Raw genomic sequence first — 25,084 nt, 5'->3', positions numbered from 1 at the left:
CATTACTAATGTTAATGTGAAGTGCCGTGTATTGTTTATAAGAATTCGAGAGTTGTGCTTGTGAAATAACTAGTGACATTTTAGTTCTTAATCAATATAAGCTCGGTCGACCTTACAATCTCGACTGGTCTTATATTAAAAAACTGAATGCTTTTATGCCCAGTTTGTCTTTGCCTACCGAGCGTATTTTTGTCCCTTAAATCTAATCAAAGGAGGCTTGACTGACCAAGCTATAGTTTTGATTTATTATTATTTTATATCATTTCCCTATTCTTTTCTTTACTACACCTAGGAAATCGAACATCTTTTTTCGCCACTCCTTCGTCGGTGATTTGGTTCTTCAACGGAAAGAGGATGTTGAAGTTGTATGTTTGATACTGCACTGGCTTGGGCATGATTTGATTTGTCGTGTCCATCATAAATGCCCATTTATGGGTAATAGACATGTGCCCTTCCCTTTTACTCAGTGACATCATGGCCTGCACGCTTTGTAAATGACGTTTTCTTATATGTTATATCCTAATAGATCAATGGTTACCCTGATGTGTTAAGTATTTGAAAAAAAAAAAATATCAAATCTATCCATGCCATCCACGTGTACAAGCCTCTCCCATACCCCCTCCTTTTTCTTCTCTTCCCCACCGACGCCTCAAACCCTTCCTCCTCTCTTCTTCTTCGTTTTTCTTCTCTAGCGGCGACGAACGACAGATTTCTCTCCCGTTCTTCTCAAGCAACTCTCGTTTTCTCCTCCCGCACCTCTTCTCCTCCACCAGCAAGGGCAGAGCACTGTTTTCTCCTTTGCTTCCTCTTCTCTGCTTCTCGGCAGCACTGTTAGAGCTCCTCGAAGTTCGCCGGAGCTCGCCAAACCACCGGGAAAAGAGGGGAAACAAAACCCTAGTTGCTCTCTCCTTTTTCCCCACCAACAGTAGCAGTTTTGCTGCCTTTTGTTTCCTCCAACAGCAGCCCTAGCTGCCGCAGCTTGCCGGAGTTGCCGACAAAGAACCTTAATTGCTGCCCTAATTTCCAGCAGCCACACAAAACCCTTAGAAGGTATATTTTAGGTTGCTTTTGGTTAAATTGATGTGTAGTTAGAAGGGTTATCTAGATTAGAACAGATGTTGTATTTAGGAATGCGAAGTGGTACGAGGTATCGAGATCAAAATAATTCACTGATTTTGAATCAGAGTTAATGTGTAGATTTTAGGTCATTATTATTATTAGATAGTATTTTGATTATTTAAGTTATGTTTGATATTATGTTTGTAGATCCGAGCTCGAGTGGAGCACGGTGACCTGCCGATACTCGGAGATTTTTGCTGTATATAAGGTGGATACATCTACTCTTGTCTATTTCCTTGTGCATGAATAAATATATAAATTAGAATATGTATATGTTGTATTATTGTTTTCAAAATGGGGATTAAACTGATATTAGAAATAGCGAAATGGGTTAAAATATTAAAATTATTGGAGGGTAAATAATTGATATTATTTCTTGTTCATATGTGGGTTCATATTGGGATTGATATGGGGAGGGTTGTTTTTAAAATTAAAGAAATATTCTAAATTTATCTTCTGTTGATACCTTGTCTCTTTTGACTTGCTTGACCTTACATATTTCATGCTTTTGATACTCTATCTGTTGATACTTGTAGCTTTTTATCTGTGGATCCTATAATGATAAATTAATAGATTTGACACGAAAATATTACCTTGATTGACCAATCAATATGAAAAGAGAATAATCATGATAAATGGATGAATATAATCATAACGGCGAATTAATAAAGATAGTAAATGAAGAATTAAAAAGTGAAGACCATGAGCCTAGCTTTATACCAGAGCTCTATATTAGAGTACTAGACCGCCCACATGTTATTGTGGTAGCGCGGCGGCCGCGGTCCAGAGTATCTGACCGTACACCCGAGGCGTGTTGGCGTGATGTAGCCCTCGGTCAGTGTTTATTATGTCTTCCACCGGTGAGGGCTGATAGCCCGTACGTCAGATGACGTATGCGACAGTTTTATACTCTTAGGAGGCTTTTAGCCTATCCATATGATATTTCACTCTGATGATATTGGCTCCAGTGATTCACTTTTTAGTTGATTTATCAGATTCAGACTATTGATATACATGTTGATCTTACCATGATAACTTATAATTGAGTGATTAAATAATAAGATTGAAAAATTGATTTTATTACTGATGACAAGTGATGATAAGGTGAAGATCCTAAACTCTAATCTAAAAATTTTACCTGATTATAGATAATGAGAAGATGATTATACATATATATGTATAAATGTAGAACTTTAAGAATAATCTTAAAGTTGTAACAAAAGATGATGATTTATTCTACTTCCTTGACTTCTTCAATAAGATTAAATTCATGCACATCTTTCTTGAGTATCCACTTAGCCATTTGGCTAATTTGCTACATTCCTTGGTCTCCAGTTTTGCAGACTCAGGGATCCTTTTGATATTACTGTTGATTTTGGACTTTCATAGAGTTGCTCAGAGATCTCGACGTGCTGATTTTCTGGTTTGTTTTACTTTTGTTTCGCTGTATTTACATTTTACACTTTTGTTACAGATGTCGTTTATCTGTATAGTAATTGTAGTCTATGGATAGATATATATAATTGATACATTTCGTGGTTATGTTGTTTCTATTTTATGTATGTTCCAGCCGTGTGGGCTGATGAATATGTTGTTTATGTTTATATATTGTGATGTATGTATGTATGCTTCATATTATCACCGGTACAGGGGAGATGCTGTCGGATTTTTGTCTGGCAGGGACTCCTCTGGGGCGTGACATGATGAGCTTTGTTTTTATCTAAGGACGATCGTTATTAGTCTCCTTTTAGCGAAAAAAAAAAAATCCTAAACCCCTTCATCTCCTCACTGCCTTCATCTTTTTCCTCACGCTGTCTAGCGATTCTTTAGTGTTTCGTGCTCCTTTCTACCTCCTGATCCTCCTTTGTGATTCTCCTCTTTCCAAATCCTCAGTAAGTAGTTTTCCCTTTGTTTTTGTATTTTAGTAATGGCTGAAGAATCTATTACCCCTTGGTATGTTCAAGTTTCTTCTATCTTTCGCAAGGGTGATCGAGCTGCTATTCGTTCACAATATGAAATTCGTAAGGAATATCGTATTATAATTCCTCCTCTAGATTCTCATCCTCACCTTCCCCCTGAGAACTGTGTTGCTTTCTTTAAAGATCAACTGATATCCGACTTGCATTTCTCCATTCTCCCTTTCTTGGTTAAAATAAGCAGATATTTTGATATTCCTTTACAACAATTTACTCCTAACACTTTTCGTTACCTGTGTGGATTATATATGTTATTTCTCCTTTTGGACATTCCTCCTATGCTTAAGAATTTCTTCATGTTTTCTTATCCTAAAAAATTAGAGTCTGGCGTCTTCCTCTTTCAATCCCATCCTAAGATGGGACATGCCTCTATCCCTGTTACCTATGGACACCTTCAATTACAAGGCCTCCTAGCTGATTCCTGGCTACAAAGCCAGGCATTCATATAGGGGACGAGTATTTCTAATTGTGCTGACCATCACAATTGCCAGGCTACTGCTGTAAGTATTTTATTCATGTTTTATTAATTTGTAATCACCCTATATAATTGAGTTATTATTCTGTTCAGTTTTTTGCTTCGAGTCTACATATGGGCCACCTAGCTATGACCTTAGAAAGAGAAAATAATACTTTAAAGAACTAAATAAGGGAGTTGAGAACCGCTCCTCCTCCTCCTAATAATGAGCTCACTCAGTTGCAAGAGAAAGTAAATTCCCAAGCTCAATAACTGTCTATTCTAGAAAAAGATTTGCAACATCACCATCAATTATTGCAGACCAAAGAAGACGAGAAAAAGACCTTGGAACTACAAATGGATGGATTAAATTCTCGATTTCGGATGGAAACTACTTTAAAAGAAAAAGCCCTCTCGGACATTTCCCATAAAGCCACTGTCCTAGAAAAGGTGGAAAAACTTCACAATGTTTTTTCTTCTGAACAGGCACAAGACTCCGCCTCAAAGGACTTTGCCTTGCTATAAGGACAGGAACAAACGAAGGCCTAGGATGCAGACATAGCTTCTCTTTCAAAGGAGCTAGAACAGGTTAAGAAAGAAAGGGACTCTTTCAAAGACAAGGTGTCTAGTCTACAGGTTGAGCTACAAAGTTATAAGGAAGGTGAAGAAGAGCGTTGGGATAATAAGCGCTTATCCTACTTGGATTCTCCATGGTTTAAGGATGAATATGTGCAACGCATCATAGGGACTCTAAACCATTCTGCAGACAATGTTATTCAGCAGCTAAGGGAGGGAGGTTATTTATCTTAGGAGCCTCCTCCCTATTTTATAAACCATTGTAGACTTAATAAGGAGCTACCTAAAGACCTTGTTAGCAGTTTCAAATGAGGATGTAATAAAGAGCATGTAATGAACTAGTAATTGAGTATTTGTATTTTGTATTATTTGAATTGAAAAGGCACTTATGAAACTTGGTACTTACTTGCTTCTTGCTTCTGTTGTTAATTATGAAACTTCAAGATTCTTCCTTGCCTGCTTGTGATTTGCGAGAGTGAAGTTTCACCAATTCCACCTTCTTGAAAAAATAAAAGGGTAAGTTGTAGATGCTTCCATATTCACGAATCTTTAGATATCCTCAAATACTAGTTAAGTTTTATATCCCAAGTTGGGCTGAATAACCATAAATACATTCCAGGTTACCAAGGTATCAAGCCGTTGTAATTTCGAGCGAGTGGATATGTTAAAGTCCATTGTGCCATAATTTTTCAGACGAGCATATAATCCTGAGCGAGCGGATATGATGAATTCTCATGCGCCATGATATTTCGATCGGGCATCTAATCCCGAGCTAACTGATATGATGAATTCCCGCGCGCCATGATATTTCGGTCGGGCGTGTACTCCCGAGTGAACTGATAAGATGAATTCTCGCGCACCATGATATTTTGATCGAGCGTGTAATCCCGAACGAACGAATATGATGAATTCTTGTGCGTTATGATATTTTGGTCGGGCGTGTAATCCCGAGCGAACTTATATGTTGAAGTTTAGCGTGCCATGATATTTTGATCGGGCGTGTAACCTCGAGTGAGTTAAGCCAATATAGTCCTGTGCCCTATCATACCTCAATCAGGTATTCAATCCCGAATGAGTTAGGCTACTAAACTTATTCAAGGTTTAAATTCCTCGGCTCCTCCTGAGGAAACCTGAGCGGTTCACTCCTTAAGATCTCCGATCGACTATGGAGGTTTAAAGTCTCCAGTTCCTCCTAACGAAGCCTGAGCAGGTCACTTCTTAAGATCCCTGATCGACTGTGTATGATGGTTTAAAGTCTCTGGTTCCTCCTAAGGAAGTCTGAGCGGGTCACTCCTTAAGATCCCCGATCGACTATGTATGATTGTTTAAAGTCTCTGGTTCCTCCTATGGAAGCCCGAACGGGTCACTCCTTAAGATCCCCAATTGACTATGTATTATGGTTTAAAGTCTCTAGTTCCTCCTAAGGAATCTCGAGTGGGTCACTCTCTAATATCTCCAATCGACTATGGAGGTTTAAAGTCTCCGGTTCTTCCTAAGGAAGCCTGAGTGGGTCACTCCTTAAGATCCCCGATCAACTATGTATTATGATTTAAAGTCTTTGGTTCCTCCTAAGGAAGCCCGAGCGGGTGACTCCTTAAGATCTTTGATCGACTATGGAGGTTTAAAATCTTCGGTTCCTCCTAAGGAAGCCTGAGCGGGTTGTTGGACCCCGTGGTTATTTTGATGTGATCAACCAAGTTAGGTTAGGTCCTGCTTATTATTTGATCCCAGTGTCTAAGTGTGCAGGAGCTTAGGAGCGCAGGAAGTCGAGCGAAAGACGCAGCTAGCAAGAAGGACGGCACGGGCAAGGAGCCGACGGGCACGGTGCGTCCGAAGGACGAAAGAGCTACGGAAGAGTACACCGGTGGACGAGAAGAACGTGTAGGACCGTTGCGGCCGGCTAGAAGGGGAGGGGTTGAATAGCCCTGTAAAAATAAAACACAACCCTTCCCGACTTTTCAAACTAACACTAGCATATAAAATAGAAAAGCAATAAATCAAAACAGAAAAAGACGAGGCACCAGATGTTTACTTGGTTACAACCGGGGAGGTTGTTAATCCAAGGAAAATGATCGCACTACTATCTCCTTCTCTTTTACAGCAATGTAGGCACGAAAAGAAAGAAACTAATCTAAGCAAAGCGTTGTTACAATTTCTAAACTGATTGAAAATCCGGACCAAGGCTGGAATGGTTCCGGGCGCCCCGGAGCCTAAAGTCAACAGATGTTGACTTTTTCATCCGGGGACCACTGCTCTGGTTCAGTTTGACTCGGTCCAGGTCTTCAATTCCGGATCCGCTTGCTTGGGTGATCTCTGCTATCCGGAAAAGGGCTCACCCGAACCCAACTTCCGGTCTTCTCGAGCGGGCTTCCCTCCGGCTTCTCGTCTCTCAGAATCGCCGCACGTTTCCTTCTCATCCGTCGGCGTACTCATCCACAGTCTTCGTCCCTCGGACACACCGTGTGCCGTTCTTCTCACCAGCTGCGTCTCTTGCTCCTCGAGCAGTCTTCCGCTTCGGCTTTCGTCCCTCGGAACCACCGCACGCTTCCTTCTCGTCCGCCGGTGTACTCTTCCGCAGTGTCTCATCCCTCGGACACACCGTGTGCCGTCCTTCTCATTAGCTGCATCTTCCACTCGACTACCTGTGCTCCTAAGGTCCTGCACACTTAGACATCAGTTTAGAAACACACAGGACCTAACTTAACTTGTTGATCACACCAAAACTACCTTGGAGTTCCAACAATCTCCGCCTTTTTGGTGTGAGCAACCCAAGTTAAGCTAGGGTAAAAATAGACATGAAATAAACTTATCTAAATTTGTAATTAAGTGCAAAAATAAAATAATTTAAATTTTGGTCTACCTCCCCTTAGACTTATACTAATCCTTCTCCCCCTTTGATCACAAAAAAATGGGGTTAAAAAAAATCTAAGGGTTAAAGACTTAGAAAATTTTGAGATCCTTAAAAATTTGCAATAATTTTCACATAAATAGTCTCAAAAAGAATTTAAGTAAAATTTTAAGAAAATTTTCTAAGTGAAATTACAAGAAGATTCTCAAAAACTTAAGCAGAAATTTTCAATTTCAGAACAGCTTTTAACTTAAGCAAAAAAAATCTTCTGAAAATTTTCCTAACTATGAATTTAAGTCTTTGCAAAAATTATTTTAAAAAAATCCTAACTTAAGATTTTTCTAAATAAAAATTTCACGTAAAAGTATTTTTTTAAGCATAAAAATATTTTGAAAAAAACTTTTAAAAGCATTAATTAATTCTAATTTTAATGCTTTGACAGAAAGTTAATTAAACATTTATTTCAATATTTTGGCTTCCAGGTCGCGGCGAGACACTAGGCCTTCTTAGTTATTGGAGCAGCAACCACTTCCTTAGACAAAGCCTTATAGAGAAATTCATTGTTTAATTTTCTTACTGAAAGTGCTAATTTTTTTATTAATATTTAGACTAAGCAAGATTTAGGAATCCAATAAAGATTCCAGTCTACTGGATTGATTAAAAATTTCTTAGGGACATATTTTCTAGAGATATTTTTAATTTGTCCTTGGTGATATCTATAATACCAATTCAAATTTTTAAATTTTCTAAAATTAGATGAGCATGCATGGTTTTTCAAATTATCTATTTGAATTTTCAGATCTTTATTTTCTAATTTTAATTTCTCATTTTCTAATTTTGATTTGTCTAATTCTTCTAAGGGACAGGACTTAGCTAAAATTACTTTTAAATTTTATTTTCATTTTTTAATTTACAGCAATCTTTTGTTAAAAGTTTAAAGAACTTAAACATTTTGTCGGGAGGAAGAGATCATACCTGACTTACCTTGTCGATCTCGTCTGTTTCTCCCCCTGAACTACTGCTTGCTTCCGACGTGACTCCCCCTTCATCGATGCTCTCGATACTCATTTCGGAAGAGCTTGACCCGCAGTCATCGTCTTGATGACTTGCCATTAGAGCAAGTCCGGAGAATGCCTCGACTTCCGACTCCGACGACGTATCATCCCACGTCGCCTTTAGGGCCTTTCGCTTTTGGATAGGCTTCTTACCCTTCTCCTTGTCTTTGTTCTTCAGCTTGGGGCAGTTGTCCTTGACGTGCCCTTCTTCATCGCAGTGGTAGCAGCGGATCATCCTTTTCTTCTTCCCCTGCGGATGGTTAGTAGATTTGGATTTACAAAGTTTCTTGAATCTTCTTACCATCATTACCATTTCCTCGTCGTCGAGAGAAAATTCCGACTCTGGTTCGTCTCTTGAAGTTTTGAGGGCGACGTTGTTTTTGGGCTCCTTCATTCCTGCACATCTTGACTCATGCACTTCAAATGTTGAAAAGAATTCTTCTAACGAATTTTTTTTTTAATCTTTAGAAATGTAAAAGACATCTACTAATGATGCCCATTTGGTATTTCTAGGAAAGGAATTTAGTGCGTACCTGAGCGAGTCTCGATTACTTACCTTTTCTCCGAGATTCGAAACTTCGATAATGATTTCTTTTATTCTCGAGTGTAGATGCGCGACTGTCTCGTCTTCCTCAAGTCGCAGGCTGGTGAGCTGATTGTGAAGCAGATCTCGTCTAGCGAGCTTGGCTTCGGACGTCCCTTCGTGTAGCTCGAGGAACTTCTCCCAAAGTTCCTTTGTCGAGTCGTAGTTCCCGATCTTGTTGACTTCTTGAGGTGGAAGAACACTTAGCAGATGGTATTCTGCTTTGCCGTTCGCCACGAAATCAACCTGCTCCTTTTTCGTCCAATTGTTTTTCTCCTTACCTTCCGGTGCTGTAAAACCAAATTCCATTGTAAGCATTAATTAAAAATTGGTGGTAAAGAATACCTGCATCAGCTTTTTCCAAGTGGCGAAATCCCCTTCGAATTTCAGTGGGTGGATGCTTGGTCAGGCCATCTCGTTGCTTCGTTCGGCGATTAGTCCTCCTGAAGCGCCTTGGCTCTGATACCACTTGTAGGACCGTTGCGGCCGGCTAGAAGGGGGGGTGTTGAATAGCCCTGTAAAAATAAAACACAACCCTTCCCAACTTTTCAAACTAACACTTGCATATAAAATAGAAAAGCAATAAATCAAAACAGAAAAAGACGAGGCACCAGATGTTTACTTGGTTACAACCGGGGAGGTTGTTAATCCAAGGAAAATGATCACACTACTATCTCCTTCAGGCGGAGAAGCCTCTTTTACAGCAATGTAGGCACAGAAAGAAAGAAGCTAATCTAAACAGTGGAAGCACATAAGCGTTGTTACAATTTCTGAACTGATTGAAAAGCTTCTGGACCAAGGCTATATTTATAGCCTTGGTCGGGGCACCTGGAAGGGGTTCCGGGCGCCCTGGGGGGATAAAACTTTATCCCCCAATGTTTGAATCGCGTTTGACGTGATTTGGTCAACAAACCAGGTCCGGGCGCCCGGAAGGGTTCCGAGCACCCCGGGCTGCTCCGGGCGCCCGGAATGGTTCCGGGCGCCCCGGAGCCTAAAGTCAATAGATGTTGACTTTTTCATCCGGGGACCACTTCTCCGGTTCAGTTCCCTCTGTCCGGGTCTTCAACTCCGGATCGGGTTGCTTGGGTGATCTCTGCCATCCGGAAAAGGGCTCCCTCGAACCCAACTTCCGGTCTTCTCGAGCGGGCTTCCCTTCGGCTTCTCATCCCTCGAAATCGCTGCGTGTTTCCTTCTCATCCGTCGGAGTGCTCATCCGCAGTCTTCGTCCCTCAGACGAACTGCGTGCCGTCCTTCTTGCCAGCTGCGTCTCTTGCTCCTCGAGCAGTCTTCCGCTCCGGCTTTCATCCCTCGGAACCACCGCACACTTCCTTCTCGTCCGCCGGTGTACTCTTCCACAGCGCCTCATCCCTCGGACACACCGCGTGCCATCCTTCTCGCTAGCTGCATCTTCCACTCGACTACTTGTGCTCCTAAGCTCCTGCACACTTAGACACCAGGTTAGAAACACACAGGACCTAACTTAACTTGTTGATCACACCAAAACTACCTTGGGGTTCCAACAGAACGTGTGCGGCGTTCGAGGGACGAGAAGTCGGGAAGGAAACCTGCTCAAGGAGAAGGCCGAAAACTAGGTTCGGGTGAACCCTATTTCGGTTGGCCGCAATCACCTAAGCGATCGGAACTTCGGAAGCCTTCGTGAAGATGAAGATAAGCTGAAGAAACCATTAGAGGCACCCTCAACAGTGTTGAAGGCACCCTAAACATTGAAGGCGCCCTCAACACTGATGAAGGCACCCTCAACATTGAAGGTGCCTTCAATATTGTTGAAGGCGCCCTCAATTGGGTCAACTCGACCGTTTACGCGCGGATAAAGTTTTATCCGCTCACCTCGGCTGGAGGCGCCCTCAACTTCATTGGAGGCACCCTCAAGGCTCGAGATAAGTTTTCCAGGAGCTATATAAAGGCCCCAAGAGCTAAGAAACAATTCAATCAATTCTGTATCAACTTCCTAGCAACTGTTTGAGCTTCTAGTGTGTAAAAAGGCTTCTCCGCCTTTAGAGAAGGAGACTTTTCCAGTGCGTTTTTTTCAACCGCCTTGGATTAACAACCTTTTTGGTTGTAACCAAGTCAAAACACTAAGTCTTCTTTCTTTTCTAGTATTCTGTCTTATTTTATTGTTGCTATTATTTTTGAGTTGAAAGTTTTGAGGAGGGTATTTTTTTTTTAGCTCAGATCTCTTGGACCACTTTTTTATGGTTCAGGGGATGTGCCACTCGCATTTGTGGCCAGATCGCGGCCGTGATCCGACCGCAAATGGTTGCGATCTCTTCTTGGGTTCATCGTCCCCACCAGGTTATAGTTTTTGTTTGGAGCGGGCGGCCGGAGGTCGCCCGAAGGCCTCCGGTGGTGAATAAGTGGCCAAGTTACTGGGCGCCGAGCAAGGGTGTCCTCCGAGTGGCCTCCGGCCGCTCGCTCCAAACAAAAACTATAATATGGTGAGGACAGTGAACCCAGGAAGGGATCGTAACCATTTGCGGTCGGATCACGATCGTGATCTGGCCGCAAATGCGAGTGGAAAATCCCCTGGACCACAAAAAAGTGGTCCCGGAGATCCTGCCTCATTTTTTTAGGCAATTCACCCCTCCCCTCTTGCCGGCCCCATTGCACCAAAAAGTGGTATCAGAGCTAGACCGCCTCAGAAGGACTGACCGCTGACTGAAGCACAAAGATTAAAACGATAGCCGGTGCAAATATTCATCCCTTGAAATTCGACGGAGAGTTCGCTACGTGAAGACGACGAATGGAGGTATTTTTTAAAATAGATTTCGATATTCTTATAATTATGAAATATGGTTTTACAGCTCCAAAAGAAAAAGAAGAATACCAATGGATGAAGAAGGAGCAATCGAATTTCGTGGCCAATGGAAAGGTAGAGTTCCATCTGCTCAGCGTGCTGCCACCCCAGGAGGTAAGTCAGATCGGAAGCTACGATTCTGCCAAAGACCTCTGGGAAAAATTCTTGGAGCTCCACGAAGGCACCTCAGAAGCAAAATTAGCAAGGCGCGACATTTTCCGGACCCAACTGACAAATCTCTGGATGAACAACGGTGAAAAGGTAGCGCAACTCTAAGCGAGAATTAAGGAGCTGATAACTCAACTGACTAATCTCGGAGAATCAGTAACGAACCGAGATTCTATCCGGTATGCACTCAACGCCTTCCCAAGAATTCCACAGTGGTCGTCCTTAGTAGATGCTTACTACATCTCTAAGGACTTTGAGGTAAGTACTTTAGAAAATTTATTTTCTACTTTCGAACTTCACGAGTCTTGAATTGCAGAGCCGAAACAAATAGAGAAATCAGATCTCAATGTTGCCCTACAAGCCAAGATGGACGATCCCGACTCTGAAGCGTCGATCGATGAAATTGAAGTGGCTCTATTGGTAATAAAATTAAATAAGTTTATTAAAACTAATAAATTTAAATCGCAGTCGAGAAAGCATCAACGCAATAGAAGGATGGTCCAATGCTACAACTGCAATGAGGAAGGGCACATCAAGGATGACTGCCCAAAACTAAAGAAAAGGGACAAGGAGAAGTCTCAAAGGTCGACATCCTCGAAGTGCAAAAGTCTAAAGGCTACATGAGATGAATCATCATCCTTGGAATCAGAAGTCGAAGCATTCTCAGGAGTAGTACTGATGGCCAACCATCAAATCTTTGAAGAAACCAGCTCGGAGATGAGCATAGATGAAGGGGGAGAATCATCAGAAGAAGAAAACTGCGATGAAGGGGGAGCATCAGAAATAGAGGTAAGTAAGGTACGTTCTCTAACTCCCAAGCAGTCCTTTCAGTTTATTAAGTGCTCACTAAAGATTTAGTTAAATTAGAAAAGGAAAACAACGAGTTAAAATTAAACTTAGTTAAAGCATGCCCTCTTGAGATGTACGATAATCTAAAATCATAAAATGAAAAATTAAAAAATAATGCATGCTTAAATAAATTTCCAAAATCAAAAATTAGAATTTATGGAAAATTGAATTGGTATATTAGAAAACATCAGGGACAACTTAGAAAAGTTCCCAAAAGTTATGTACCCCCTAAGTTCTTGATTAATCCAGTAGGAAAGAACCTATACTGGATTTCAAAATCTTTTCTAGTTTAATTTTTAAGTTAACGCTTTCAGTAAGAAAAATTAAACAGTTAATTTCTTTTGAGACTTTGTCTAAGAAAGTGGTTGTTGCTCCAATAACCAAGAAGGCCTAGTGCCTCGCCATTGCCTGGAAGCCAATATATTGAAATAAAATATTTAATTAACTTACTAATAAAACATTGAAAGTAAATAATGCTTTAAAATGTTTTTCCAATTGCCTAAGTTATAATTTTTTATTAGAAACTTTTTCTTGCTTAAATTTTTCTTTACTAATTCTCAAAAATATTTATGTTTGCAAAAACTTAATTTTTTTTCTTAGAAATTATTTTGAAAATGATTTGTTTAAAAAACTTGAACTTTTACTTAGAAATTTTTTATCTTATTACCCCATTTTTTTTGATGTGACCAAGGGGGGAGAGATAGGTACAAGTTTAAGGGGAGTTTTGTTAGTTAGAGCCCTAGAGCCAATCATTTGATGATTGTTGTATGAACTCATTGTATCATATTCTTGTATATAAATAAAGGCATTTGTTTTTGGTTATTATACTTACTTGTATTGGTGCCAAATAACTAAGTATAATAGCGTCCTTGAGTAGAAGGTTCTTACCTATATCAATCAATTGATTGAATCGATAGTGAGATGATATAGGTGTTAGTTAGAGCCCTAGAGCCAATCATTTGATGATTGTTGTATGGAATCATTGTATCATATTATTCTATATATAAATAAAGGCATTTGTTTTGGTTATTATACTTGTATTGGTGCCAAATAACTAATTATAATAGCGTCCTTGAGTAGAAGATTCTTACCTATATCAATCGATTGGTTGAATCGATAGTGAGATGATATAGGGAACACTACTCTTAATCATTCATAGTCGAGTATTAACATTCAGGGACAATGTTAATGCGATGAAACTAGCATGTAGGTCAACTCGATGACTTGATCTCACAAGTCATGGATATGGAGATATCAAGTTGACACATGGGTATGCATTGGAGAATGTATACTGAATGACCCGCCATGAGAAAATATCATGGATCGTTATATGAGTGTCATATACTTTCTCATGTGGCTATTAGTATGACTACTAGTCCTTGGACCTGAAGTCACCATGGTTCCCTACATAAGGAGTTACGTACTTTGGCTTCGTCAAACGTCACCCGTAACTGGGTGGACTATAAAGGCGATTACTGGGTATATAACAAATTATGCGGAGGGATGTGAGCGATGTAGATGGGATCTATCCCTCCTATATGACGGGAGAGACATCGATATTCTTGATAGAGTGAGACCACTAGTGCATGGCCATGCCCAAATGAGTCAATATGAGATGTTGAGCTCATTTGATTGAGTGAGTCTACTTGGGATTCAAGATTTAGATTGATTAGAGGATGACACAGTCTATACCTCACATTGATCAATCTAGATATCAAGGATAGAAGGACACTTGTCATATATTGTGAAGAGTCACAATTAGTAGTCATAAGGTGATGTTGGATCTCAACATTCTTGTAACTTGAGTAGTAATGATGTGTTGCTAAATACCGCTCATTACTTATGCTTCTAAATGGGTTTAGGAGCATTGCCAATGTTATAAGAACCTATAGGGTCACACACATAGGGCAATTAGATGGAGATTAGGTTCATTTGATGAACCTAAAGGATTAGGTTCATGTGATGAAACAAATTGGATTAAGAGTAATCCAAATTGAGCTAATTGAGTTGGACTCAATTTGGTTCATGTGTTAAGTGAGTCTAATTTAGACTTAGACTCATTTAATTAATTTAATTCAATGAATAGAGATTCATTAAATTAAAATTGACTTGAATCAATGGTTAGATTTGATCAACCATGGGAGAGAAGTGATCAAGTTTGACTTGACTTGAGAGGAAGATGAAGGGTCAAGTTTGACTTGACCATTTGCCACTTCATTGGTGAGTTGGCATTAAGTGGGCCAATAATGATGTGCCACATCATCAAGGCTAGCGCATGTGTGTGCCACCTCATGAGGGAGACTAAGAGTTGTGACTCTTGGTATCCCATGGAGGTTTAAAAGCCTTCTTTTCAATGTGGCCGACCACTTTTTTGGAGTTACAAGCTTGAATTGATTTTTCATTCAAGTCATCTTCTCTCTCAAGTTCTCATCTTCTTCTCCCTCTCCTCCACCTCCTTGGCCGAAACTTCTAAGGGTGCTAGCACACCTTTTAGTTGTTTTCTCCATCTCTTGCTTGTGTGGATACACATAGAGGAGTGTCTATTTTGATACTCTCGAGATCCCGCAAACCTTAGACGAGCGGGATGTAACACCCACTAAGCTTTTAAGATAAATAAGAGAATGATGAATTTTTCCTTAGAAAAATAATAAGAAGTGAGTTGAAGCAAAAAGAAATAAAATGAAATAAAAAGAAGAGGAGGTCAAGGATTGAACCTTGAACCTCTTATATTATAATTTATAGAATTAATTAGTAGAAACCAATTGGGATAGAGAGAAGATATTGATAGTAAGGAAAGGGAAGGCATGATAAAGATAGGAGTAAAGATCTAAGAAGAGAAAACAAGAAAAGAGCAAGAGAAAGGCAACTTGCCTTTCTCCCTTCCTCTCTCTTTTCCCTCTCTTGCCGTGACTTAAATGGAGAATTAAGGGGATTCATTCCCCCTTGTTTCATCATGAATGATGAGAATAAATTAGAAAATAAAATAAATAAAAGAAAATAGAAAAAAAAGGGCTAAGGGAGAAGGAAAGTAAAAACCGATTTTGCTACCTCTTCCCCCTTAACATAAAAGAGAGTATGTAAAGAGGAGATTTTAATTTTTCTCTCATTTCTCTCATTCTCTCCTCTCCATCACCGAGAACCTCAGCCCCCTCTCCTCCATTTTCGGCCCCCAAAAACAAGGCTCCTCCTAGAATACAAGGAAGGCTACCAAGGGAAATCAAAGGAGGAGAACAAGAAGAAGAGACCTCTTCTTCCATCACCACACTTTAGAACCACAAGCGAAAAGGATGTAAGCTTCCCCTCACCTGTGGTATGTGCTTTTCGGATTTTATGAGGATTAGAAAACCTAGAATAGAATTTAAGAAAAATTCGGCCAAAGAAGAGTTTTCAAATCTAGGAAGTTTTAAACAAGTCCTCATTTCATGATATTTTTCTATGCTATGTAGGAAGGTTTTCCTTCATGTTTTTATACCTATATGATGCTTGGTCAGAGGAGTACCTAACCCTAGAATTTCGGCCAAAAATATTTTAAAGAGGTTAGGGAAATCATTGTTTAACCAAACTAGTACAAGATTTCCTCCATGAATTACTAAGGGTCTTTTATTGGTTTTTCTTGCTTGTAAGTTACTTGGAACCAAAAGAAATCCACTCATATGTTTCGGCCAAGAAAAGAGCTTAGGGTTAGGAAGACCTTTAAATTTAAGTAACCATGTTTATATGATAGAATATAGAGTTCTCTTAAAGAATTGCATGTTGAATATTGCTAGAAATTTATGAACTCTTCATTAAGATTTTCGGCCATGATAAGATGGATAGCTTAGAAAAGCTTAAACAAAATTTTAACATGCTCAAGACCTCTGTGATATTAAGATATGAAAGTTGTTTAATGCTCTCATGCTTAATTAGGGTATAGAGAATTTAGTTACATGATATATGACATGTAAGATCATAAGGGTCCTAGCTTGTTTATGAACCAAATTTGTATATGATGTTCTTAGTAATTTTTGCCATGAAACTTACTTAGGTTTTCCATGCTTTAGGCCACTTAAAACCTAGTTTATAGATTGGTAGGTTTCGGTCATGAGGAAAAATAAAAGAAAAAGGAAAGAAACCTAGGAAGCCTAAGACACAATTTACATGTATGTTTATTATGCTTGTCTTTATACATGCTATGAAACTTGTATGACTTCCTATGCTTTTAGGCTATTTGAAGCAAATTTAACCACTAATGAGTCTCGGCCAAGTAGGGTTTAAATGACCTAGAGGCTTTAGAATTGAAACCAATTGTGTTAAAAATGCTTCTTATGGAAATATGATAATATGTTGATTGAGTCACATGCTTGTATAATTTTTCCATGACCTAAATGGACCATTGTATGTTTCGGCCATGAAGGGATAGATGCCCTAGAAACCCTAGAACAAAAATTAAATATGCTCATGTCACTCTACATGAAATATGATAAGTAGAAAGCCAAAGTTCTCATGCAATATGTTGTTTAATGACCTAAAATGAGGCTAGGGTAAGTTTCGGCCATACCCATTGTATGATGCCTTATTATGAATTTATACATGATGTTAGTTCAAGTTCACATGCTTGTATGCTTGCTTTTAGCCCTAATGAATACTTGTTAAATTTCGGCCATGACATATGTTAAGGGCTTGAAGAACTTAGGAACTAGCTCAAATATGCTTACTATGTTACTTGGAAAAAATGCTATAAATATGGTTTAAGGTTTCCATGCTTTCATGACATTTGGGACCTTGTTTCACACCTGATAGGGTTCGGCCACATGAAGTTTAGGGACTTGGAGAACTTAGAAACCAAGTTAATCATGCTTATAATGCTTCCTATGAAATTGATGTGATGATAATTTAGGTTCCACATGCTTGGAGGTTGTTTTTACCTAGATTGAGATCTAAGGGGGGGTTTGGCCATAATAAGAACCCAAGGGATTAGGAAGCTTAGAACCCAAGCTAACTATGTTACCATGTTTCTTATGATAGTATAATCACATGATACACCCTTATGCTTAAACATGTATGCTTGTGATTTATACTTTCCATGATATGCTATGTGGATAGAAATATGCATGCTTGGATGATATGCTATGTGCTTAAAATATGCATGCATTCATGATATGCTATGTGGATAGAAATATGCATGCTTTGATGATATGCTATGTGCTTAAAATATGCATGCTTTCATGATATGCTATGTGGATAGAAATATGCATGCTTGGATGATATGCTATGTGCTTAAAATATGCATGCTTTCATGATATGCTATGTGGATAGAAATATGCATGCTTTGATGATATGCTATGTGCTTAAAATATGCATGCTTTCATGATATGCTAGGTGGATAGAAGTATGCATGCTTGGATGATATGCTATGTGCTTAAAATATGCATGCTTTCATGATATGCTATGTGGATAGAAATATGCATGCTTTGATGATATGCTATGTGCCTAAAATATGCATGCTCTCATGATATGCTATGTGGTGAAAATATGCATGCTTTTATGACATGATGTATGCCTAAGTGATGCATACTTTTTATGACATGATGTATGCCTAAGTGATGCATACTTTTTATGACATGATGTATGCCTAAGTGATGCATACTATTTATGATATGATGTATGCCTAAGTGATGCATACTTTTATGACATAACGTATGCCTAAGTGATGCATACTTCTATGATATGATATGTGACTAAATGATGCATTTTTTATACATGCTACTTTACTTTGTAAGGCTTGTACCAAGGGTGGGCTCCTAATCAGCCCCTAGGCCTTTGGCTGTGTGATCCAGGCTAGAAAAAATAAAGGGATGGGCTCCTTAGTACGCCCCTAGGTCTATGGCTGTGTGATTCGGACCTAGTTCCTAGTATGATTCAAGACTTGCTACCTTGGATATACTTAGGAAGCGCGCATATCTACGTGATTTATCTATGTGTGGTACAAGCCGGGGCCCTGATTATGTTGATATTATGTTCAAGTATATATGTAAGAAGAAATGGTTTTAAAGATCATGAGACATACACATGTTTTTTCAGATACATGTTTTCAAAATCATATTGCATATACCTTATGATCAGGTTGTGATGATGCTATGATTTATGATATGCCATGATTAGATACGATTAAGTTATGTTTCATGCTATGCTTTAAGAGCTTGATATGCCATGCCACCTTATGATGATACTATGATATGCCATGATTAGATATGATTATGTTATGTTTCATGCTATGCTTTAAGAGCTTGATATGCCATGCCACCTTATGATGATACTATGATATGCCATGATTAGATATGATTATGTTATGTTTCATGCTATGCTTTAAGAGATGATATGCCATGACTAGTTATGATTTTGTTATGTTGCATGATATGCTTAAAGAGTATGATATGTTATGCCATGACTAGTTAAGATCATGTTATGTTGAGACATTCTTTGATTATGTGATGATTTTCGATTTTAGTGAGTAGGAAAGGAACTTACTGAGCCATGAGTGCTCATAGCTTACTTTCCTTGTACCACAGATAAAGGAAAAAGCTGGATGAGCTAAAGGAGCAGCAGGAGAGGCAAGGAGATGTGTGTGGCAGTGGCTAGGCAACCAAATAAGAACCTGCTTTAAAACTTTTAAAGAACTATGCTTTGGTATCATGAATTGTGGTACCGTATGTGTGACTTGATGTTATGTTTCTACTAATTTTGATATCATGTTATTGATGCCATGATAGTGTAGTTCAGATTTGATGAAAAGAAAAACAAAAGAAAAGTTTTTATTAAACTAAGAAAATTATTTTAAGTCTTCCGCTGTTTTAAAAAGAAAAACTTGTACATAGAGTATTGTAGCCCCGTCCCTTAGGGTTAGCAGGGAGGGCGGGCGTTACACGGGATACGCGAAGGGCTTCGCATCAAGGGTAAATTTCTTTTCTTCCTTGTAGATCTAGTGTAGATCTAGGTTAGAAACTCGTACATGAAGTTTTTCGAAATTTTATAAACTTTGCACGGATCCGTGGCATGGGTTTCGGGGTTTTCGCAACGCAAAAAGCGGTTTTTATGGCCCGAAAAACCCAACAATAGGGAACACTACTCTTAATCATTCCTAGTCAAGTATTAACATTCAGGGACAATGTTAATGCGATGAGACTAGCATGTAGGTCAACTCGATGACTTGATCTCACAAGTCATGGATATGGAGATATCAATTTGACACATGGGTATGCATTGGAGAATGTATACTGAATGCCCCGCCATGAGAAAGTATCATGGATCGTTATATGAGTGTCATATACTTTCTCATGTGGCTATTAGTATGACTACTAGTCCTTGGACCTGAAGTCACCATGGTTCCCTACATAAGGAGTTACGTACTTTGGCTTCGTCAAACATCACCCGTAACTGGGTGGACTATAAAGGCGATTACTGGGTATGTAACAAATTATGCGGAGGGATGTGAGTGATGTAGATGGGATCTATCCCTTCTATATGACGGGAGTGACATCGATATTCTTGATAGAGTAAGACCATGAAGTGCATGACCATGCCCAAATGAGTCAATATGAGATATTGAGCTCATTTGATTGAGTGAGTCTACTTGGAGTTCAAGATTTAGATTGATTAGAGGATGACATGGTCTATGCCTCATATTGATCAATCTAGATGTCTAGGATAGAAGGACAATGTCATATATTGTGAGGAGTCACAATTAGTAGTCACAAGGTGATGTTGGATCTCAACATTCTTATAACTTGGGTAGTAATGATGTGTTGCTAGATACCGCTCATTACTTATGCTTCTAAATGGGTTTAGGAGCATTGTCAACGTTATAAGAACCTATAGGGTCACACACAAAGGGCAATTAGATGGAGATTAGGTTCATTTGATAAACCTAAAGGATTAGGTTCATGTGATGAATCAAATTGGATTAAAAGTAATCCAAAGTAGGCTAATTGAGTTGGACTCAATTTGGTTCATGTATTAGATGAGTCTAATTTGGCCTTAAACTCATTGAATTAATTTAATTCAATGAATAGAGATTCATTAAATTAAATTTGACTTGAACCAATGGTTAGATTTGATCAACCAAGGGAGAGAAGTAGTCAAGTTTGACTTGACTTGAGAGGAAGATGAAGGGTCAATTTTGACTTGACCATTTGCCACCTCATTGGTGAGTTGGCATGAAGTGGGCCAATGATGATGCTCCACATCATCATGGTTGCTTAAGTGGGATGCCACATCATGGGAGTTACCAAGAGTTGTGACTCTTGGCATTCCATGGAGGTTACATTCCCTCTTAAAGTGGCCAGCCACTTTTGATGAGAGAGTTAGTGCAATTGTGTGCTTTGAGTTGTAACTCTCATCTTCTTCCTCAGGCTCTCTTCTCTCCCTCTCCTCCTCCACCCTTGGCCGAACCTTACAAAGGTGCTAGCACACATTTGTGTTAGGTTTCTCCATCTCTTGCTTGTGTGGATACACAGAGAGGAGTATCTACCTTGATACTCTCGAGATCTGACGAACCTTTGGACGAGCGGGATTACGCGAAGGGCTTTGCATCAAGGGTAACCTCCTTTCCTTTGTAAATCTAGTGTAGATCTAGGTTAGAGAAACTCGTACATGAAATTTTGTTTATTAAACTTCGCACGGATCCGTGGCATGGGAATTTTAGGGTTTCCGTAACGCAAAAAGTGATTTTTGCGGCCCGAAAAACCCAACAAGCTTTAGGGGAGTTAATATTTTTAAAATTTTTTACTTAGTGTTGCAAATTCTTTTATTGCAACCTTTTTGCTTAAAATGTTAGTTTAGTAATTTCTTTAATTACTTGTCTATTTTTTCCCTAACTTGAACTTGGGTTGATGCACAACAAAAAGGGGGAGATTGTTGGACCCCGTGATTGTTTTGATGCGATCAACCAAGTTAGGTTAGGTCCTGCTTGTTATTTGATCACTGTGTCTAAGTGTGCAAGAGCTTAGGAGCACTGGAAGTCGAGCGGAAAATGCAGCTAGCGAGAAGGATGACACGGGTAGGGAGACGACAGGCTCGTTGCGTCCGAAAGATGAAAGAGCTGCGGAAGAGTACACCGGTGGACGAGAAGAACATGCACGGTGTTCAAGGGACGAGAAGCTTGGATGAAAGCTTGCTCGAGGAGAAGGCCGGAAATTAGGTTCAGGTGAGCCCTATTTCGGTTGGCCACAATCACCCAAGCGATCGGAACTTCGGAAGCCTTCGAGAAGATGAAGATAAGCTGAAGAAACCATTGGAGGCACCCTCAACATTGTTGAAGGCACCCTAAACTTTGAAGTCACCCTTAACACTGATGGAGGCACCCTTAACATTGAAGGCACCTTCAATATTGTTGAGGCGCCCTCAACTTGGTTAACTCGATTGTTTGCGTGTGGATAAAGTTTTATCCGTTCACCTCGATTGGAGGCACCCTCAAGGCTCGCGATAAGTTTTCTAGGAGCTATATAAAGGCCCCTGGAGCTAGGAAATAATTCAATCAATTATGTATCAACTTCCAAGCAACTATTTGAGCTTCTAGTGTGTAAAAAGGCTTCTCCGCCTTTAGAGAAGGAGACTTTTCTAGTGCGCTTTTTTTCAACCGCCTTGGATTAACAACCTTCTTGTAACCAAGTCAAAATGCTGAGTCTTTTTTCTTTTCTGTTATTCTGTCTTATTTTATTGTTGCTATTATTTTTGAGTTGAAAGTTTTGAAGAGGGTATATTTTTTAGGCAATTCACCCCTCCCCTCTTGCCAGCCCCACTGCAGCAACACGGGTCACTCCTTAAGATCCCCAATCGACTATATATTATGGTTTAAAGTCTTCGATTCCTCCTAAGAAATCTCGAGCGGGCCACTCCTTAAGATCTCCGATCGACTATGGAGGTTTAAAGTCTCCGGTTCCTCCTAAGGAAGACTGAGCGGGTCACTCCTTAAGATCCTTGATCGACTGTGTATTATGGTTTAAAGTCTCTGGTTCCTCCTAAGGAAGCCTGAGCGGGTCACTCCTTAAGATATCCAATTGACTAAGGAGGTTTAAAGTCTCCGGTTCCTCCTAAGGAAGCCTTAGCGGGTCACTCCTTAAGATCTCCAATTGACAATGGAGGTTTAAAGTCTCCGGTTCCTCCTAAGGAAGCTTGAGCGGGTCACTCCTTAAGATCCCTGATGTGCATAGATATTATGATCGTTTATGCATGTTTTAACGCACATTCACTTGCTTAATTTGCATATATTCTTTACACGATCATCTCTCCTATTGTTTATTCTACATTAATTACTCTTTTTTCTGAGATATGCTCTTTGTTTGATTTTGTGTTGACAGGGATAACTTTTGAAGCGATTGTTGACGCATCGGAGCAAAGCAGGGAGCCACTTGACACCGGCCGTGTAACCCTGCACAGCCGTGTGCCCATTCCCGAGAGAGAGTAGCACACGGCCGTGCAACCACGCATGATTGTGCCTCACGACCAGTAGCCAAGAAGCACACGACTGTGCAATGCAGACCCGAGCTGAAGGAAGACACGACCGTGCGGATCTCGCACGGCCGTGCCACTCAACTCGAAGAGAGGGAGGAGCTGGCCGTGCATATCTCGCATGGGCATGGCATGAGCTGTGTGGCACCCGTGCCCTAGCTTATAAAAAGGGCCTTTAACCCTTCTCCGAGGGGGGGGGGGCGAACCGTCAGAGAGAGATATACCTTGGTGCCGTTCCACGCCATCCCAGACCTCCGTTCTACGATCCGAGATCACCTCCATCACCGCATCAACTCCAGAAGCAAAGGATTGGATCCGAATATCACTGGACGACATTGAATAAGCATCTCTTTTCCCTCTCTCTTCTTATTTGGGATTCTATGTCTTCGGATTTTTCTCCCGCGTCTATGGAGTAGATTCTTTGTTTTAGGATCAGGGAGTAGTTGTGGATAGGTATTGATGTAAGACTCATGTTTATGCCTTTTTCTCATTGAATGATTTCACTTGTCTTGTTTCTATTTGATATTCATGAAACTTGCTTCAGATTATCATGTCATATTAATTGATTGTGTAGGAATTGTTAATTTAGTAAAGATAACATCTTAGATCGTATACCCAAGGGGCCCTAGTGACAGGGGTAACCCGTTCATGGACATCTAGGATACTCCCTTGAAAGGAGAGGCAATTCCTCACAAGGAAGTAGGAAACCAAACCAAACCGCTATCTCTATCCTTAATGATACCAATTAGATTCGCATTCTTGTGATCTACCGAGGTGCCCTAGTGACAAGGGTTAACCGTAATAGGATTTCACAAGAAGCTTCTCTGTTTAGTGCTTAAGGGTAGTAACTTGCACTTTCGATGAGTATGTGTTGATTGACAATGAGGAAATGGTAGAACATGATACATCAACTACCACCACAATGAAACCGAACTCCTAGAGCTCCTCCCAAGCCGAGTAAAACTCTCTCTCCCTCTCACTACTTCTAACATCTACTTCCCAAGTTCATTTCTTCTTAAGAAATAGTTCACCTACAACCATCGGTAGTTTAGCTAATTCTACGTGAACAATCACTAGTGCTTATAACCAGTCCTCATGGGATCGATAATCTTTTATTATTGATGACGTATCCGTGCACTTAGGGAAGCGTAACAAGTTTTTGGCACCGTTGCCGGGGACTGCGTCTATAACATTAGTGATAATCATATTGGATTAGACTAGACTTTGTTTTTCTTTATTTTTGCTTGACTTTCTGCATTCTTATTAAAACATATATTTTTTTTACTCTTTCTTTTACTCTATACTTGGATTATTCAATATCTTGTTCTTGCATGCGAAGAGCTAATCTTTCAGGAAAACTTCTGCCGTTCGATCCAGAAATTGATAGAACTTACCTGAGGAGAAGAAACTTGCAAAAACTCCAAACAGAACAAGAAACTTCCAAAATGGCTGATAAGCTTCTGAAAGACTACGCAACACCTTATGTATAAGGGCTTCGATCTAGTATCACCCGACCACCAATTGAAGCCAACAATTTTGAAATCAAGCCTGCCGTAGTCCACATGGTCCAGCAAAATCAATTTGGAGGAGGACCGTACGATGATCCAAATCATCAATTGGAGCTTTTCTATAAGATCTGTAGCACTATGAAAGTGAATGGGGTCCCGCAAGAAACTGTAAGGTTACTTCTTTTAGGATTTTTCCTGAAAGAGAGAGCCAAGCAGTGACTTAATTCTTTACCAGCAAACAACATTACATCTTGGGAGCAGTGTGAGCAGAAATTTCTAGACAAATTCTACCCGCCGAGTAAAATTACATACATGAGGAATTTAATTGCAAGTTTCAAACAGATAGACTCAGAATTGTTATTCGAAGCATGGGACAGATTCAAGAGTATGTTGAGACAGTGCCCCCATCATGGCCTCAAGAAGTGGTTGGTGCTACACACATTCTACAATGGAATCAACTATCACACGAAGGTGTCCATCGATTCTGCAGCAGGAGGGGCATTGATGAACAAGAGCCTTGATGAAGTTGAAGAGATAATAGAGAATGTGGCCCAGAATCATCATCAGTGGGAAACTGAGAGATCTGGAGGTTCCTTCCCTGGGTATCCAGTCAAGTCATCAGGAAAATTTAACGTAGATGCAATCATG

The 25,084-nt window shown here is 39.9% G+C and overlaps 1 non-coding gene across 1 annotated transcript; it reads right to left on the bottom strand.

Moving 5' to 3' along the window:
• Positions 1-24,744: 24,744 nt before the first annotated feature.
• Positions 24,745-24,852, bottom strand: LOC122033118. Its single transcript, XR_006126377.1, has one exon. It is a non-coding gene; the product is annotated as a small nucleolar RNA R71 (small nucleolar RNA).
• Positions 24,853-25,084: the final 232 nt, after the last annotated feature.

Source organism: Zingiber officinale, chromosome 11A (assembly GCF_018446385.1).
Source record: "Zingiber officinale cultivar Zhangliang chromosome 11A, Zo_v1.1, whole genome shotgun sequence".
Taxonomy (NCBI): Eukaryota; Viridiplantae; Streptophyta; class Magnoliopsida; order Zingiberales; family Zingiberaceae; genus Zingiber; species Zingiber officinale.
Note: the sequence above shows the minus strand (reverse complement) of the source record. Positions and strands in the feature narration are given on the sequence as shown.